This window comes from Camellia sinensis, chromosome 6, assembly GCF_055761805.1.
Source record: "Camellia sinensis isolate YWXY chromosome 6, ASM5576180v1, whole genome shotgun sequence".
Lineage (NCBI taxonomy): Eukaryota > Viridiplantae > Streptophyta > Magnoliopsida > Ericales > Theaceae > Camellia > Camellia sinensis.
In genome coordinates, this window is record NC_138966.1 from 37756894 (window position 1) to 37779306 (window position 22413).

Sequence of the window (22413 nt, forward strand, 5' to 3'; positions counted from 1 at the left end):
CATTACAGTTCGAACACTCGAACACCTATACGGATTCTCCTGCATAGTGGCAGATTTGTAAATACGGCGTTTCCATACCATTTCTTACGCATTACGGTTCGAACACTCGAACACCTATACGGATTCTCCTGCACAGTGGCAGATATGTAAATACGGGGTTTACATACCATTTCTTGCGCATTACGGTTCGAACACTCGAACACCTATACGGATTCTCCTGCACAGTGACAGATATGTAAATACGGCGTTTACAAACCATTTCTTACGCATTACGGTTCGAACATTCGAACACCAATACAGATTCTCCTGCACAGTGGCAGATATGTAAATACGGCGTTTACATACCATTTCTTGCGTATTACGGTTCGAACACTCGAACACCTATACGGATTCTCCTGCACAGTGGCAGATATGTAAATACGGGGTTTACATACCATTTCTTGCGCATTACGGTTCGAACACTCGAACACCTATACGGATTCTCCTGCACAGTGGCAGATATGTAAATACGGGGTTTACATACCATTTCTTGCGCATTACGGTTCGAACACTCGAACAACTATACGGATTCTCCTGCACAGTGGCAGATATGTAAATACGGGGTTTCCATACCATTTCTCACGCATTACGGTTCGAACACCCGAACACCTATACGGATTGTCCTGCATAATGGCAGATATGTAAATACGGCGTTTACATACCATTTGTTACGCATTACGGTTCGAACACTCGAACACCTATACGGATTCTCCTGCACAGTGGCAGATATGTAAATACGGCGTTTACATACCATTTCTTACGCATTACGGTTCGAACACTCGAACACCTATACGGATTCTCCTGCACAGTGGCAGATATGTAAATACGGCGTTTACATACCATTTGTTACGCATTACGGTTCGAACACTCGAACACCTATACGGATTCTCCTGCACAGTGGCAGATATGTAAATACGGCGTTTACATACCATTTCTTACGCATTACGGTTCGAACACTCGAACACCTATACGGATTCTCCTGCACAGTGGCAGATATGTAAATACGGCGTTTACATACCATTTCTTACGCATTGGGGTTCGAACACTCGAACACCTATACGAATTCTCCTGCACAGTGGCAGATATGTAAATACGGCGTTTACATACCATTTCTTACGCATTGGGGTTCGAACACTCGAACACCTATACGGATTCTCCTGCACAGTGGCAGATATGTAAATACGGCGTTTACATACCATTTCTTACGCATTGGGGTTCGAACACTCGAACACCTATACGGATTCTCCTGCACAGTGGCAGATATGTAAATACGGCGTTTACAAACCATTTCTTACGCATTACGGTTCGAACACTCGAACACCTATACGGATTCTCCTGCACAGTGGCAGATATGTAAATACGGCGTTTGGATACCATTTGTTACGAATTACAGTTCGAACACTCGAACACCTATACGGATTCTCCTGCACAGTGGCAGATATGTAAATACGGCGTTTACAAACCATTTCTTACGCATTACGGTTCGAACACTCGAACACCTATACGGATTCTCCTGCACAGTGACAGATATGTAAATACGGCGTTTACAAACCATTTCTTACGCATTACGGTTCGAACATTCGAACACCAATACGGATTCTCCTGCACAGTGGCAGATATGTAAATACGGCGTCTACATACCATTTCTCACGCATTACGGTTCGAACACTCGAACACCTCTACGGATTCTCCAGCACAGTGGCAGATATGTAAATACGGGGTTTACATACCATTTCTTGCGCATTACGGTTCGAACACTCGAACACCTATACGGATTCTCCTGCACAGTGGCAGATATGTAAATACGGGGTTTACATGCCATTTCTTGCGTATTACGGTTCGAACACTCAAACACCTATACGGATTCTCCTGCACAGTGGCAGATATGTAAATACGGGGTTTCCATACCATTTCTCACGCATTACGGTTCGAACACTCGAACACCTATACGGATTCTCCTCCACAGTGGCAGATATGTAAATACGGCGTTTGCATACCATTTGTTACGCATTACAGTTCGAACACTCGAAAACCTATACGGATTGTCCTGCACAGTGGCAGATATGTAAATACGGCGTTTACAAACCATTTCTTACGCATTACGGTTCGAACACTCGAACACCTATACGGATTCTCCTGCACAGTGGCAGATATGTAAATACGGCGTTTACATACCATTTGTTACGCATTACCGTTCGAACACTTGAACACCTATACGGATTCTCCTGCACAGTGGCAGATATGTAAATACGGCGTTTACAAACCATTTCTTACGCATTACGGTTCGAACACTCGAACACCTATACGAATTCTCCTGCACAGTGGCAGATATGTAAATACGGCGTTTACATACCATTTCTTACGCATTGGGGTTCGAACACTCGAACACCTATACGGATTCTCCTGCACAGTGGCAGATATGTAAATACGGCGTTTACATACCATTTCTTACGCATTACGGTTCGAACACTCGAACACCTATACGGATTCTCCTGCACAGTGGCAGATATGTAAATACGGCGTTTACAAACCATTTCTTACGCATTGGGGTTCGAACACTCGAACACCTATACGGATTCTCCTGCACAGTGGCAGATATGTAAATACGGCGTTTGGATACCATTTGTTACGAATTACAGTTCGAACACTCGAACACCTATACGGATTCTCCTGCACAGTGGCAGATATGTAAATACGGCGTTTCCATACCATTTCTTACGCATTACGGTTCGAACACTCGAACACCTATACGGATTCTCCTGCACAGTGGCAGATATGTAAATACGGGGTTTACATACCATTTCTTGCGCATTACGGTTCGAACACTCGAACACCTATACGGATTCTCCTGCACAGTGGCAGATATGTAAATACGGCGTTTACAAACCATTTCTTACGCATTACGGTTCCAACATTCGAACACCTATACGGATTCTCCAGCACTGTGGCAGATATGTAAATACGGGGTTTACATACCATTTCTCACGCATTACGGTTCGAACACTCGAACACCTACACGGATTCTCCTGCACAGTGGCAGATATGTAAATACGTGGTTTACATACAGTTTCTTGCGCATTACGGTTCGAACACTCGAACACCTATACGGATTCTCCTGCACAGTGGCAGATATGTAAATACGGGGTTTCCATACCATTTCTTGCTCATTACGGTTCGAACACTCGAACACTTATACGGATTCTCCTGCACAGTGGCAGATATGTATATACGGGGTTTACATACCATTTTCTTGCGCATTACGGTTCGAACACTCGAACAACTATACGGATTCTCCTGCACAGTGGCAGATATGTTAATACGGCGTTTACTTACCATTTCTCACGCATTACGGTTCGAACACTCGAACACCTATACGGATTCTCCTGCACAGTGGCAGATATGTAAATACGGCATTTACAAACCATTTCTTACGCATTACGGTTCGAACACTCGAACACCTATACGGATTCTCCTGCACAGTGGCAGATATGTAAATACGGCGTTTACATACCATTTCTTACGCATTACAGTTCGAACACTCGAAAACCTATACGGATTCTCCTGCACAGTGGCAGATATGTAAATACGGCGTTTACAAACCATTTCTTACGCATTACGGTTCGAACACTCGAACACCTATACGGATTCTCCTGCACAGTGGCAGATATGTAAATACGGCGTTTACATACCATTTGTTACGCATTACAGTTCGAACACTCGAACACCTATACGGATTCTCCTGCACAGTGGCAGATATGTAAATACGGCGTTTACAAACCATTTCTTACGCATTACGGTTCGAACACTCGAACACCTATACGGATTCTCCTGCATGGTGGCAGATATGTAAATACGGCGTTTACATACCATTTCTTACGCATTGGGGTTCGAACACTCGAACAACTATACGGATTCTCCTGCACAGTGGCAGATATGTAAATACGGCGTTTACATACCATTTCTTACGCATTACGGTTCGAACACTCGAACACCTATACGGATTCTCCTGCACAGTGGCAGATATGTAAATACGGTGTTTACAAACCATTTCTTACGCATTACGGTTCGAACACTCAAACACCTATACGGATTCTCCTGCACAGTGGCAGATATGTAAATACGGCGTTTGCATACCATTTGTTACGCATTACAGTTCGAACACTCGAACATCTATACGGATTCTCCGGCAAGTGGCAGATATGTAAATACGGCGTTTACAAACCATTTCTTACGCATTACGGTTCGAACACTCGAACACCTATACGGATTCTCCTGCACAGTGGCAGATATGTAAATACGGCGTTTACATACCATTTCTTACGCATTGGGGTTCGAACACTCGAACACCTATACGGATTCTCCTGCATAGTGGCAGATATGTAAATACAGCGTTTACAAACCATTTCTTACGCATTACGGTTCGAACATTCGAACACCTATACGGATTCTCCTGCACAGTGGCAGATATGTAAATACGGCGTCTACATACCATTTCTCATGCATTACGGTTCGAACACTCGAACACCTATACGGATTCTCCAGCACAGTGGCAGATATGTAAATACGGGGTTTATATACCATTTCTTGCGCATTACGGTTCGAACACTCGAACACCTATACGGATTCTCTTGCACAGTGACAGATATGTAAATACGGGGTTTACATACCATTTCTTGCGCATTACGGTTTGAACACTCGAACACCTATACGGATTCTCCTGCACAGTGGCAGATATGTAAATACGGGGTATACATACCATTTGTTGCGCATTACGGTTCGAACAGTCGAACACCTTTGCGGATTCTCCTGCACAGTGGCAGATATGTAAATATGACGTTTACTTACCATTTCTCACGCATTACGGTTCGAACACTCGAACACCTATACGGATTCTCCTGCACAGTGGCAGATATGTAAATACGGCGTTTACAAACCATTTCTTACGCATTACGGTTCGAACATTCGAACACCTATACGGATTCTCCTGCACAGTGGCAGATATGTAAATACGGCGTCTACATACCATTTCTCACGCATTACGGTTCGATCACTCGAACACCTACACGGATTCTCCTGCACAGTGGCAGATATGTAAATACATGGTTTACATACAATTTTTTGCGCATTACGGTTCGAACACTCGAACACCTATACGGATTCTCCTGCACAGTGGCAGATATGTAAATACGGGGTTTCCATACCATTTCTTGCGCATTACGGTTCGAACACTCGAACACCTATACGGATTCTCCTGCACAGTGGCAGATATGTATATACGGGGTTTACATACCATTTCTTGCGCATTACGGTTCGAACACTCGAACAACTATACGGATTCTCCTGCACAGTGGCAGATATGTAAATACGGCGTTTACTTACCATTTCTCACGCATTACGGTTCGAACACTCGAACACCTATACGAATTCTCCTGCACAGTGGCAGATATGTAAATACGGCGTTTACAAACCATTTCTTACGCATTACGGTTCGAACACTCGAACACCTATACGGATTCTCCTGCACAGTGGCAGATATGTAAATACGGCGTTTACATACCATTTCTTACGCATTACAGTTCGAACACTCGAAAACCTGTACGGATTCTCCTGCACAGTGGCAGATATGTAAATACGGAGTTTACAAACCATTTCTTACGCATTACGGTTCGAACACTCGAACACCTATACGGATTCTCCTGCATGGTGGCAGATATGTAAATACGGCGTTTACATACCATTTCTTACGCATTGGGGTTCGAACACTCGAACAACTATACGGATTCTCCGGCACAGTGGCAGATATGTAAATACGGCGTTTACATACCATTTCTTACGCATTACGGTTCGAACACTCGAACACCTATACGGATTCTCCTGCACAGTGGCAGATATGTAAATACGGCGTTTACATACCATTTGTTACGCATTACAGTTCGAACACTCGAACACCTATACGGATTCTCCTGCATGGTGGCAGATATGTAAATACGGCGTTTACATACCATTTCTTACGCATTGGGGTTCGAACACTCGAACACCTATACGGATTCTCCTGCACAGTGGCAGATATGTAAATACGGCGTTTACATAACATTTTTTACGCATTACGGTTCGAACACTCGAACACCTATACGGATTCTCCTGCATGGTGGCAGATATGTAAATACGGCGTTTACATACCATTTCTTACGCATTGGGGTTCGAACACTCGAACAACTATACGGATTCTCCTGCACAGTGGAAGATATGTAAATACGGCGTTTACATACCATTTCTTACGCATTACGGTTCGAACACTCGAACACCTATACGGATTCTCCTGCACAGTGGCAGATATGTAAATACGGCGTTTACAAACCATTTCTTACGCATTACGGTTCGAACACTCGAACACCTATACGGATTCTCCTGCACAGTGGCAGATATGTAAATACGGCGTTTCCATACCATTTCTCACGCATTACGGTTCGAACACTCGAACACCTATACGGATTCTCCTACACAGTGGCAGATATGTAAATACGGCGTTTGCATACCATTTGTTACGCATTACAGTTCGAACACTCGAACACCTATACGGATTCTCCTACACAGTGGCAGATATGTAAATACGGCGTTTGCATACCATTTGTTACGCATTACAGTTCGAACACTCGAACACCTATACGGATTCTCCTGCACAGTGGCAGATTTGTAAATACGGCGTTTCCATACCATTTCTTACGCATTACGGTTCGAACACTCGAACACCTATACGGATTCTCCTGCACAGTGGCAGATATGTAAATACGGGGTTTACATACCATTTCTTGCGCATTACGGTTCGAACACTCGAACACCTATACGGATTCTCCTGCACAGTGACAGATATGTAAATACGGCGTTTACAAACCATTTCTTACGCATTACGGTTCGAACATTCGAACACCAATACGGATTCTCCTGCACAGTGGCAGATATGTAAATACGGCGTTTACATACCATTTCTTGCGTATTACGGTTCGAACACTCGAACACCTATACGGATTCTCCTGCACAGTGGCAGATATGTAAATACGGGGTTTACATACCATTTCTTGCGCATTACGGTTCGAACACTCGAACACCTATACGGATTCTCCTGCACAGTGGCAGATATGTAAATACGGGGTTTACATACCATTTCTTGCGCATTACGGTTCGAACACTCGAACAACTATACGGATTCTCCTGCACAGTGGCAGATATGTAAATACGGGGTTTCCATACCATTTCTCACGCATTACGGTTCGAACACTCGAACACCTATACGGATTCTCCTGCATAATGGCAGATATGTAAATACGGCGTTTACATACCATTTGTTACGCATTACGGTTCGAACACTCGAACACCTATACGGATTCTCCTGCACAGTGGCAGATATGTAAATACGGCGTTTACATACCATTTCTTACGCATTACGGTTCGAACACTCGAACACCTATACGGATTCTCCTGCACAGTGGCAGATATGTAAATACGGCGTTTACATACCATTTGTTACGCATTACGGTTCGAACACTCGAACACCTATACGGATTCTCCTGCACAGTGGCAGATATGTAAATACGGCGTTTACATAGCATTTCTTACGCATTACGGTTCGAACACTCGAACACCTATACGGATTCTCCTGCACAGTGGCAGATATGTAAATACGGCGTTTACATACCATTTCTTACGCATTGGGGTTCGAACACTCGAACACCTATACGAATTCTCCTGCACAGTGGCAGATATGTAAATACGGCGTTTACATACCATTTCTTACGCATTGGGGTTCGAACACTCGAACACCTATACGGATTCTCCTGCACAGTGGCAGATATGTAAATACGGCGTTTACATACCATTTCTTACGCATTGGGGTTCGAACACTCGAACACCTATACGGATTCTCCTGCACAGTGGCAGATATGTAAATACAGCGTTTACAAACCATTTCTTACGCATTACGGTTCGAACACTCGAACACCTATACGGATTCTCCTGCACAGTGGCAGATATGTAAATACGGCGTTTGGATACCATTTGTTACGAATTACAGTTCGAACACTCGAACACCTATACGGATTCTCCTGCACAGTGGCAGATATGTAAATACGGCGTTTACAAACCATTTCTTACGCATTACGGTTCGAACACTCGAACACCTATACGGATTCTCCTGCACAGTGACAGATATGTAAATACGGCGTTTACAAACCATTTCTTACGCATTACGGTTCGAACATTCGAACACCAATACGGATTCTCCTGCACAGTGGCAGATATGTAAATACGGCGTCTACATACCATTTCTCACGCATTACGGTTCGAACACTCGAACACCTCTACGGATTCTCCAGCACAGTGGCAGATATGTAAATACGGGGTTTACATACCATTTCTTGCGCATTACGGTTCGAACACTCGAACACCTATACGGATTCTCCTGCACAGTGGCAGATATGTAAATACGGGGTTTACATGCCATTTCTTGCGTATTACGGTTCGAACACTCAAACACCTATACGGATTCTCCTGCACAGTGGCAGATATGTAAATACGGGGTTTCCATACCATTTCTCACGCATTACGGTTCGAACACTCGAACACCTATACGGATTCTCCTCCACAGTGGCAGATATGTAAATACGGCGTTTGCATACCATTTGTTACGCATTACAGTTCGAACACTCGAAAACCTATACGGATTGTCCTGCACAGTGGCAGATATGTAAATACGGCGTTTACAAACCATTTCTTACGCATTACGGTTCGAACACTCGAACACCTATACGGATTCTCCTGCACAGTGGCAGATATGTAAATACGGCGTTTACATACCATTTGTTACGCATTACAGTTCGAACACTTGAACACCTATACGGATTCTCCTGCACAGTGGCAGATATGTAAATACGGCGTTTACAAACCATTTCTTACGCATTACGGTTCGAACACTCGAACACCTATACGAATTCTCCTGCACAGTGGCAGATATGTAAATACGGCGTTTACATACCATTTCTTACGCATTGGGGTTCGAACACTCGAACACCTATACGGATTCTCCTGCACAGTGGCAGATATGTAAATACGGCGTTTACATACCATTTCTTACGCATTACGGTTCGAACACTCGAACACCTATACGGATTCTCCTGCACAGTGGCAGATATGTAAATACGGCGTTTACAAACCATTTCTTACGCATTGGGGTTCGAACACTCGAACACCTATACGGATTCTCCTGCACAGTGGCAGATATGTAAATACGGCGTTTACAAACCATTTCTTACGCATTACGGTTCGAACACTCGAACACCTATACGGATTCTCCTGCACAGTGGCAGATATGTAAATACGGCGTTTGGATACCATTTGTTACGAATTACAGTTCGAACACTCGAACACCTATACGGATTCTCCTGCACAGTGGCAGATATGTAAATACGGCGTTTACAAACCATTTCTTACGCATTACGGTTCGAACACTCGAACACCTATACGGATTCTCCTGCACAGTGACAGATATGTAAATACGGCGTTTACAAACCATTTCTTACGCATTACGGTTCGAACATTCGAACACCAATACGGATTCTCCTGCACAGTGGCAGATATATAAATACGGCGTCTACATACCATTTCTCACGCATTACGGTTCGAACACTCGAACACCTCTACGGATTCTCCAGCACAGTGGCAGATATGTAAATACGGGGTTTACATACCATTTCTTGCGCATTACGGTTCGAACACTCGAACACCTATACGGATTCTCCTGCACAGTGGCAGATATGTAAATACGGGGTTTACATGCCATTTCTTGCGTATTACGGTTCGAACACTCAAACACCTATACGGATTCTCCTGCACAGTGGCAGATATGTAAATACGGGGTTTCCATACCATTTCTCACGCATTACGGTTCGAACACTCGAACACCTATACGGATTCTCCTCCACAGTGGCAGATATGTAAATACGGCGTTTGCATACCATTTGTTACGCATTACAGTTCGAACACTCGAAAACCTATACGGATTCTCCTGCACAGTGGCAGATATGTAAATACGGCGTTTACAAACCATTTCTTACGCATTACGGTTCGAACACTCGAACACCTATACGGATTCTCCTGCACAGTGGCAGATATGTAAATACGGCGTTTACATACCATTTGTTACGCATTACAGTTCGAACACTGGAACACCTATACGGATTCTCCTGCACAGTGGCAGATATGTAAATACGGCGTTTACAAACCATTTCTTACGCATTACGGTTCGAACACTCGAACACCTATACGAATTCTCCTGCACAGTGGCAGATATGTAAATACGGCGTTTACATACCATTTCTTACGCATTGGGGTTCGAACACTCGAACACCTATACGGATTCTCCTGCATAGTGGCAGATATGTAAATACGGCGTTTACATACCATTTCTTACGCATTACGGTTCGAACACTCGAACACCTATACGGATTCTCCTGCACAGTGGCAGATATGTAAATACGGCGTTTACAAACCATTTCTTACGCATTGGGGTTCGAACACTCGAACACCTATACGGATTCTCCTGCACAGTGGCAGATATGTAAATACGGCGTTTACAAACCATTTCTTACGCATTACGGTTCGAACACTCGAACACCTATACGGATTCTCCTGCACAGTGGCAGATATGTAAATACGGCGTTTGGATACCATTTGTTACGAATTACAGTTCGAACACTCGAACACCTATACGGATTCTCCTGCACAGTGGCAGATATGTAAATACGGCGTTTACAAACCATTTCTTACGCATTACGGTTCGAACACTCGAACACCTATACGGATTCTCCTGCACAGTGACAGATATGTAAATACGGCGTTTACAAACCATTTCTTACGCATTACGGTTCGAACATTCGAACACCAATACGGATTCTCCTGCACAGTGGCAGATATATAAATACGGCGTCTACATACCATTTCTCACGCATTACGGTTCGAACACTCGAACACCTCTACGGATTCTCCAGCACAGTGGCAGATATGTAAATACGGGGTTTACATACCATTTCTTGCGCATTACGGTTCGAACACTCGAACACCTATACGGATTCTCCTGCACAGTGGCAGATATGTAAATACGGGGTTTACATGCCATTTCTTGCGTATTACGGTTCGAACACTCAAACACCTATACGGATTCTCCTGCACAGTGGCAGATATGTAAATACGGGGTTTCCATACCATTTCTCACGCATTACGGTTCGAACACTCGAACACCTATACGGATTCTCCTCCACAGTGGCAGATATGTAAATACGGCGTTTGCATACCATTTGTTACGCATTACAGTTCGAACACTCGAAAACCTATACGGATTCTCCTGCACAGTGGCAGATATGTAAATACGGCGTTTACAAACCATTTCTTACGCATTACGGTTCGAACACTCGAACACCTATACGGATTCTCCTGCACAGTGGCAGATATGTAAATACGGCGTTTACATACCATTTGTTACGCATTACAGTTCGAACACTTGAACACCTATACGGATTCTCCTGCACAGTGGCAGATATGTAAATACGGCGTTTACAAACCATTTCTTACGCATTACGGTTCGAACACTCGAACACCTATACGAATTCTCCTGCACAGTGGCAGATATGTAAATACGGCATTTACATACCATTTCTTACGCATTGGGGTTCGAACACTCGAACACCTATACGGATTCTCCTGCACAGTGGCAGATATGTAAATACGGCGTTTACATACCATTTCTTACGCATTACGGTTCGAACACTCGAACACCTATACGGATTCTCCTGCACAGTGGCAGATATGTAAATACGGCGTTTACAAACCATTTCTTACGCATTGGGGTTCGAACACTCGAACACCTATACGGATTCTCCTGCACAGTGGCAGATATGTAAATACGGCGTTTACAAACCAGTTCTTACGCATTACGGTTCGAACACTCGAACACCTATACGGATTCTCCTGCACAGTGGCAGATATGTAAATACGGCGTTTGGATACCATTTGTTACGAATTACAGTTCGAACACTCGAACACCTATACGGATTCTCCTGCACAGTGGCAGATATGTAAATACGGCGTTTACAAACCATTTCTTACGCATTACAGTTCGAACACTCGAACACCTATACGGATTCTCCTGCACAGTGACAGATATGTAAATACGGCGTTTACAAACCATTTCTTACGCATTACGGTTCGAACATTCGAACACCAATACGGATTCTCCTGCACAGTGGCAGATATGTAAATACGGCGTCTACATACCATTTCTCACGCATTACGGTTCGAACACTCGAACACCTCTACGGATTCTCCAGCACAGTGGCAGATATGTAAATACGGGGTTTACATACCATTTCTTGCGCATTACGGTTCGAACACTCGAACACCTATACGGATTCTCCTGCACAGTGGCAGATATGTAAATACGGGGTTTACATACCATTTCTTGCGTATTACGGTTCGAACACTCAAACACCTATACGGATTCTCCTGCACAGTGGCAGATATGTAAATACGGGGTTTCCATACCATTTCTCACGCATTACGGTTCGAACACTCGAACACCTATACGGATTCTCCTCCACAGTGGCAGATATGTAAATACGGCGTTTGCAAACCATTTGTTACGCATTACAGTTCGAACACTCGAACACCTATACGGATTCTCCTGCACAGTGGCAGATATGTAAATACGGCGTTTGCATACCATTTCTTACGCATTACGGTTCGAACACTCGAACACCTATACGGATTCTCCTGCACAGTGGCAGATATGTAAATACGGGGTTTACATACCATTTCTTGCGCATTACGGTTCGAACACTCGAACACCTATACTGATTCTCCTGCACAGTGGCTGATATGTAAATACGGCGTTTACAAACCATTTCTTACGCATTACGGTTCGAACATTCGAACACCTATACGGATTCTCCTGCACAGTGGCAGATATGTAAATACGGCGTCTACATACCATTTCTCACGCATTACGGTTCGAACACTCGAACACCTACACGGATTCTCCTGCACAGTGGCAGATATGTAAATACGTGGTTTACATACAGTTTCTTGCGTATTACGGTTCGAACACTCGAACACCTATACGGATTCTCCTGCACAGTGGCAGATATGTAAATACGGGGTTTCCATACCATTTCTTGCGCATTACGGTTCGAACACTCGAACACCTATACGGATTCTCCTGCACAGTGGCAGATATGTATATACGGGGTTTACATACCATTTCTTGCGCATTACGGTTCGAACACTCGAACACCTATACGGATTCTCCTGCATAGTGGCAGATATGTAAATACGGCGTTTACAAACCATTTCTTACGCATTACGGTTCGAACACTCGAACACCTATACGGATTCTCCTGCACAGTGGTAGATATGTAAATACGGCGTTTGCATACCATTTGTTACGCATTACGGTTCGAACACTCGAACACCTATACGGATTCTCCTGCACAGTGGCAGATATGTAAATACGGCGTTTACAAACCATTTCTTACGCATTACGGTTCGAACACTCGAACACCTATACGGATTCTCCTGCACAGTGACAGATATGTAAATACGGCGTTTACAAACCATTTCTTACGCATTACGGTTCGAACATTCGAACACCTATACGGATTCTCCTGCACAGTGGCAGATATGTAAATACGGCGTCTACATACCATTTCTCACGCATTACTGTTCGAACACTCGAACACCTATACGGATTTTCCAGCACTGTGGCAGATATGTAAATACGGGGTTTACATACCATTTCTTGCGCATTACGGTTCGAACACTCGAACACCTATACGGATTCTCCTGCACAGTGACAGATATGTAAATACGGCGTTTACAAACCATTTCTTACGCATTACGGTTCGAACATTCGAACACCTATACGGATTATCCTGCACAGTGGCAGATATGTAAATACGGCGTCTACATACCATTTCTCACGCATTACTGTTCGAACACTCGAACACCTATACGGATTCTCCGGCACAGTGGCAGATATGTAAATACGGCGTTTACTAACCATTTCTTACGCATTACGGTTCGAACATTCGAACACCTATACGGATTCTCCTGTACTGTGGCAGATATGTAAATACGGCGTCTACATACCATTTCTCACGCATTACGGTTCGAACACACGAACACCAACACGGATTCTCCTGCACAGTGGCAGATATGTAAATACGTGGTTTACATACAATTTCTTGCGCATTACGGTTCGAACACTCGAACACCTATGCGGATTCTCCTGCACAGTCGCAGATATATAAATACGGGGTTTGCATACCATTTCTTGCGCATCACGGTTCGAACACTCGAACACCTATACGGATTCTCCTGCACAGTGACAGATGTGTATATACGGGGTTTACATACCATTTCTTGCGCATTACGGTTCGAACATTCGAACAACTATACGGATTCTCTTGCATAGTAGCAGATATGTAAATACGGTGTTTACTTACCATTTCTCACGCATTACGGTTCGAACACTCGAACACCTATACGGATTCTCCTGCACAGTGGCAGATATGTAAATACGGCGTTTACAAACCATTTCTTACGCATTACGGTTCGAACACTCGAACACCTATACGGATTCTCCTGCACAGTGGCAGATATGTAAATACGGCGTTTACATACCATTTCTTACGCATTACAGTTCGAACGCTCGAAAACCTATACGGATTCTCCTGCACAGTGGCAGATATGTAAATACGGTGTTTACAAACCATTTCTTACGCATTACGGTTCAAACACTCGAACACCTATACGGATTCTCCTGCACAGTGGCAGATATGTAAATACGGCGTTTACATGCCATTTGTTACGCATTACAGTTCGAACACTCGAACACCTATACGGATTCTCCTGCACAGTGGCAGATATGTAAATACGGCGTTTACAAACCATTCCTTACGCATTACGGTTCGAACACTCGAACACCTATACGAATTCTCCTGCACAGTGGCAGATATGTAAATACGGCGTTTACATACCATTTCTCACGCATTGGGGTTCGAACACTCGAACACCTATACGGATTCTCCTGCACAGTGGCAGACATGTAAATACGGCGTTTACATACCATTTCTTACGCATTACGGTTCGAACACTCGAACACCTATACGGATTCTCCTGCACAGTGGCAGATATGTAAATACGGCGTTTACAAACCATTTCTTACGCATTACGGTTCGAACACTCGAACACCTATACGGATTCTCCTGCACAGTGGCAGATATGTAAATACGGCGTTTGCATACCATTTATTACGCATTACAGTTCGAACACTCGAACACCTATACGGATTCTCCTGCACAGTGGCAGATATGTAAATACGGCGTTTACAAACCATTTCTTACGCATTACGGTTCGAACACTCGAACACCTATACGGATTCTCCTGCACAGTGGCAGATATGTAAATACGGCGTTTACAAACCATTTCTTACGCATTACGGTTCGAACACTCGAACACCTATACGGATTCTCCTGCACAGTGGCAGATATGTAAATACGGCGTTTGGATACCATTTGTTACGAATTACAGTTTGAACACTCGAACACCTATACGGATTCTCCTGCACAGTGGCAGATATGTAAATACGGCGTTTACAAACCATTTCTTACGCATTACGGTTCGAACACTCGAACACCTATACGGATTCTCCTGCACAGTGACAGATATGTAAATACGGCGTTTACAAACCATTTCTTACGCATTACGGTTCGAACATTCGAACACCAATACGGATTCTTCTGCACAGTGGCAGATATGTAAATACGGCGTCTACATACCATTTCTCACGCATTACGGTTCGAACACTCGAACACCTCTACGGATTCTCCAGCACAGTGGCAGATATGTAAATACGGGGTTTACATACCATTTCTTGCGCATTACGGTTCGAACACTCGAACACCTATACGGATTCTCCTGCAGAGTGGCAGATATGTAAATACGGGGTTTACATACCATTTCTTGCGTATTACGGTTCGAACACTCAAACACCCATACGGATTCTCCTGCACAGTGGCAGATATGTAAATACGGGGTTTCCATACCATTTCTCACGCATTACGGTTCGAACACTCGAACACCTATACGGATTCTCCTGCACAGTGGCAGATATGTAAATACGGCGTTTGCATACCATTTCTCACGCATTACAGTTCGAACACTCGAACACCTATACGGATTCTCCTGCACAGTGGCAGATATGTAAATACGGCGTTTAAAAACCATTTCTTACGCATTACGGTTCGAACACTCGAACACCTATACGGATTCTCCTGCACAGTGACAGATATGTAAATACGGCGTTTACAAACCATTTCTTACGCATTACGGTTCGAACACTCAAACACCTATACGGATTCTCCTGTACAGTGGCAGATATGTAAATACGGCGTCTACATACCATTTCTCACGCATTACGGTTCGAACACTCGAACACCTATACGGATTTTCCAGCACAGTGGCAGATATGTAAATACGGGGTTTACATACCATTTCTTGCGCATTACGGTTCGAACACTCGAACACCTATACGGATTCTCCTGCACAGTGACAGATATGTAAATACGGGATTTACATACCATTTCTTGCGTATTACGGTTCGAACACTCAAACACCTATACGGATTCTCCTGCACAGTGGCAGATATGTAAATACGGCGTTTCCATACCATTTCTCACGCATTACGGTTCGAACACTCGAACACCTATACGGATTCTCCTGCACAGTGGCAGATATGTAAATACGGCGTTTACAAACCATTTCTTACGCATTACGGTTCGAACATTCGAACACCTATACGGATTCTCCTGCACAGTGGCAGATATGTAAATACGGCGTCTACATACCATTTCTCACGCATTACGGTTCGAACACTCGAACACCTACACGGATTCTCCTGCACAGTGGCAGATATGTAAATACGTGGTTTACATACAGTTTCTTGCGCATTACGGTTCGAACACTCGAACACCTATACGGATTCTCCTGCACAGTGGCAGATATGTAAATACGGGGTTTCCATACCATTTCTTGCGCATTACGGTTTGAACACTCGAACACCTATACGGATTCTCCTGCACAGTGGCAGATATGTATATACGGGGTTTACATACCATTTCTTGCGCATTACGGTTCGAACACTCGAACACCTATACGGATTCTCCTGCACAGTGGCAGATATGTAAATACGGCGTTTACAAACCATTTCTTACGCATTACGGTTCGAACACTCGAACACCTATACGGATTCTCCTGCACAGTGGCAGATATGTATATACAGGGTTTATATACCAATTCTTGCGCATTACGGTTCGAACACTCGAACACCTATACGGATTCTCCTGCACAGTGGCAGATATGTAAATACGGCGTTTACAAACCATTTCTTACGCATTACGGTTCGAACAATCGAACACCTATACGGATTCTCCTGCACAGTGGCAGATATGTAAATACGGCGTTTGCATACCAGTTGTTACGCATTACAGTTCGAACACTCGAACACCTATACGGATTCTCCTGCACAGTGGCAGATATGTAAATACGGCGTTTACAAACCATTTCTTACGCATTACGGTTCGAACACTCGAACACCTACACGGATTCTCCTGCACAGTGACAGATATGTAAATACGGCATTTACAAACCATTTCTTACGCATTACGGTTCGAACATTCGAACACCTATACGGATTCTCCTGCACAGTGGCAGATCTGTAAATACGGGGTTTACATACCATTTCTTGCGCATTACGGTTCGAACACTCAAACACCTATACGGATTCTCCGGCACAGTGGCAGATATGTAAATACGGGGTTTACATACCATTTCTTGCGTATTACTGTTCGAACACTCGAACACCTATACGGATTCTCCTGCACAGTGGCAGATATGTAAATACGGGGTTTCCATACCATTTCTTGCGCATTACGGTTTGAACACTCGAACACCTATACGGATTCTCCTGCACAGTGGCAGATATGTATATACGGGGTTTACATACCATTTCTTGCGCATTACGGTTCGAACACTCGAACACCTATACGGATTCTCCTGCACAGTGGCAGATATGTAAATACGGCGTTTACAAACCATTTCTTACGCATTACGGTTCGAACACTCGAACACCTATACGGATTCTCCTGCACAGTGCCAGATATGTATATACAGGGTTTATATACCAATTCTTGCGCATTACGGTTCGAACACTCGAACACCTATACGGATTCTCCTGCACAGTGGCAGATATGTAAATACGGCGTTTACAAACCATTTCTTACGCATTACGGTTCGAACACTCGAACACCTATACGGATTCTCCTGCACAGTGGCAGATATGTAAATACGGCGTTTGCATACCAGTTGTTACGCATTACAGTTCGAACACTCGAACACCTATACGGATTCTCCTGCACAGTGGCAGATATGTAAATACGGCGTTTACAAACCATTTCTTACGCATTACGGTTCGAACACTCGAACACCTACACGGATTCTCCTGCACAGTGACAGATATGTAAATACGGCATTTACAAACCATTTCTTACGCATTACGGTTCGAACATTCGAACACCTATACGGATTCTCCTGCACAGTGGCAGATCTGTAAATACGGGGTTTACATACCATTTCTTGCGCATTACGGTTCGAACACTCAAACACCTATACGGATTCTCCGGCACAGTGGCAGATATGTAAATACGGGGTTTACATACCATTTCTTGCGTATTACTGTTCGAACACTCAAACACTTATACGGATTCTCCTGCACAGTGGCAGATATGTAAATACGGCGTTTCCATACCATTTCTCACGCATTACGGTTCGAACACTCGAACACCTATACGGATTCTCCTGCACAGTGGCAGATATGTAAATACGGCGTTTGCATACCATTTGTTACGCATTATAGTTCGAACACTCGAACACCTATACGGATTCTCCTGCACAGTGGCAGATATGTAAATACGGCGTTTCCATACCATTTCTTACGCATTACGGTTCGAACACTCGAACACCTATACGGATTCTCCTGCACAGTGGCAGATATGTAAATACGGGGTTTACATACCATTTCTTGCGCATTACGGTTCGAACACTCGAACACGTATACGGATTCTCCTGCACAGTGGCAGATATGTAAATACGGCGTTTACAAACCATTTCTTACGCATTACGGTTCGAACATTCGAACACCTATACGGATACATACCATTTCTCACGCATTACGGTTCGAACACTCGAACACCTACACGGATTCTCCTGCACAGTGGCAGATATGTAAATACGTGGTTTACATACAATTTCTTGCGCATTACGGTTCGAACACTCGAACACCTATACGGATTCTCCTGCACAGTGGCAGATATGTAAATACGGGGTTTCCATACCATTTCTTGCGCATTACGGTTCGAACACTCGAACACCTATACGGATTCTCCTGCACAGTGGCAGATATGTATATACGGGGTTTACATACCATTTCTTGCGCATTACGGTTCGAACACTCGAACAACTATACGGATTCTCCTGCACAGTGGCAGATATGTAAATACGGCGTTTACTTACCATTTCTCACGCATTACGGTTCGAACACTCGAACACCTATATGGATTCTCCTGCACAGTGGCAGATATGGAAATACGGCGTTTACAAACCATTTCTTACGCATTACGGTTCGAACACTCGAACACCTATACGGATTCTCCTGCACAGTGGCAGATATGTAAATACGGCGTTTACATACCATTTCTTACGCATTACAGTTCGAACGCTCGAAAACCTATACGGATTCCCCTGCACAGTGGCAGATATGTAAATACGGCGTTTACAAACCATTTCTTACGCATTACGGTTCGAACACTCGAACACCTATACGGATTCTCCTGCACAGTGGCAGATATGTAAATACGGCGTTTACATACCATTTGTTACGCATTACAGTTCGAACACTCGAACACCTATACGGATTCTCCTACACAGTGGCAGATATGTAAATACGGCGTTTACAAACCATTTCTTACGCATTACGGTTCGAACACTGGAACACCTATACGAATTCTCCTGCACAGTGGCAGATATGTAAATACGGCGTTTACATACCATTTCTTACGCATTGGGGTTCGAACACTCGAACACCTATACGGATTCTCCTGCACAGTGGCAGATATGTAAATACGGCGTTTACATACCATTTCTTACGCATTACGGTTCGAACACTCGAACACCTATACGGATTCTCCTGCACAGTGGCAGATATGTAAATACGGCGTTTGCATACCATTTGTTACGCATTACAGTTCGAACACTCGAACACCTATACGGATTCTCCCGCACAGTGGCAGATATGTAAATACGGCGTTTACAAACCATTTCTTACGCATTACGGTTCGAACACTCGAACACCTATACGGATTCTCCTGCACGGTGACAGATATGTAAATACGGCGTTTACAAACCATTTCTTACGCATTACGGTTCGAACATTCGAACACCTATACGGATTCTCCTGCACAGTGGCAGATATGTAAATACGGCGTCTACATACCATTTCTCACGCATTACGGTTCGAACACTCGAACACCTCTACGGATTCTCCAGCACAGTGGCAGATATGTAAATACGGGGTTTACATACCATTTCTTGCGCATTACGGTTCGAACACTCGAACACCTATACGGATTCTCCTGCACAGTGGCAGATATGTAAATACGGGGTTTACATACCATTTCTTGCGTATTATGGTTCGAACACTCAAACACCTATACGGATTCTCCTGCACAGTGGCAGATATTTAAATACGGGGTTTCCATACCATTTCTCACGCATTACGGTTCGAACACTCGAACACCTATACGGATTCTCCTCCACAGTGGCAGATATGTAAATACGGCGTTTGCATACCATTTGTTACGCATTACAGTTCGAACACTCGAACACCTATACGGATTCTCCTGCACAGTGGCAGATATGTAAATACGGCGTTTCCATACCATTTCTTACGCATTACGGTTCGAACACTCGAACACCTATACGGATTCTCCTGCACAGTGGCAGATATGTAAATACGGGGTTTACATACCATTTCTTGCGCATTACGGTTCGAACACTCGAACACCTATACGGATTCTCCTGCACAGTGGCAGATATGTAAATACGGCGTTTACAAACCATTTCTTAGGCATTACGGTTCGAACATTCGAACACCTATACGGATTCTCCAGCACTGTGGCAGATATGTAAATACGGGGTTTACATACCATTTCTCACGCATTACGGTTCGAACACTCGAACACCTACACGGATTCTCCTGCACAGTGGCAGATATGTAAATACGTGGTTTACATACAGTTTCTTGCGCATTACGGTTCGAACACTCGAACACCTATACGGATTCTCCTGCACAGTGGCAGATATGTAAATACGGGGTTTCCATACCATTTCTTGCTCATTACGGTTCGAACACTCGAACACTTATACGGATTCTCCTGCACAGAGGCAGATATGTATATACGGGGTTTACATACCATTTTCTTGCGCATTACGGTTCGAACACTCGAACAACTATACGGATTCTCCTGCACAGTGGCAGATATGTTAATACGGCGTTTACTTACCATTTCTCACGCATTACGGTTCGAACACTCGAACACCTATACGGATTCTCCTGCACAGTGGCAGATATGTAAATACGGCGTTTACAAACCATTTCTTACGCATTACGGTTCGAACACTCGAACACCTATACGGATTCTCCTGCACAGTGGCAGATATGTAAATACGGCGTTTACATACCATTTCTTACGCATTACAGTTCGAACACTCGAAAACCTATACGGATTCTCCTGCACAGTGGCAGATTTGTAAATACGGCGTTTACAAACCATTTCTTACGCATTACGGTTCGAACACTCGAACACCTATACGGATTCTCCTGCACAGTGGCAGATATGTAAATACGGCGTTTACATACCATTTGTTACGCATTACAGTTCGAACACTCGAACACCTATACGGATTCTCCTGCACAGTGGCAGATATGTAAATACGGCGTTTACAAACCATTTCTTACGCATTACGGTTCGAACACTCGAACACCTATACGGATTCTCCTGCATGGTGGCAGATATGTAAATACGGCGTTTACATACCATTTCTTACGCATTGGGGTTCGAACACTCGAACAACTATACGGATTCTCCTGCACAGTGGCAGATATGTAAATACGGCGTTTACATACCATTTCTTACGCATTACGGTTCGAACACTCGA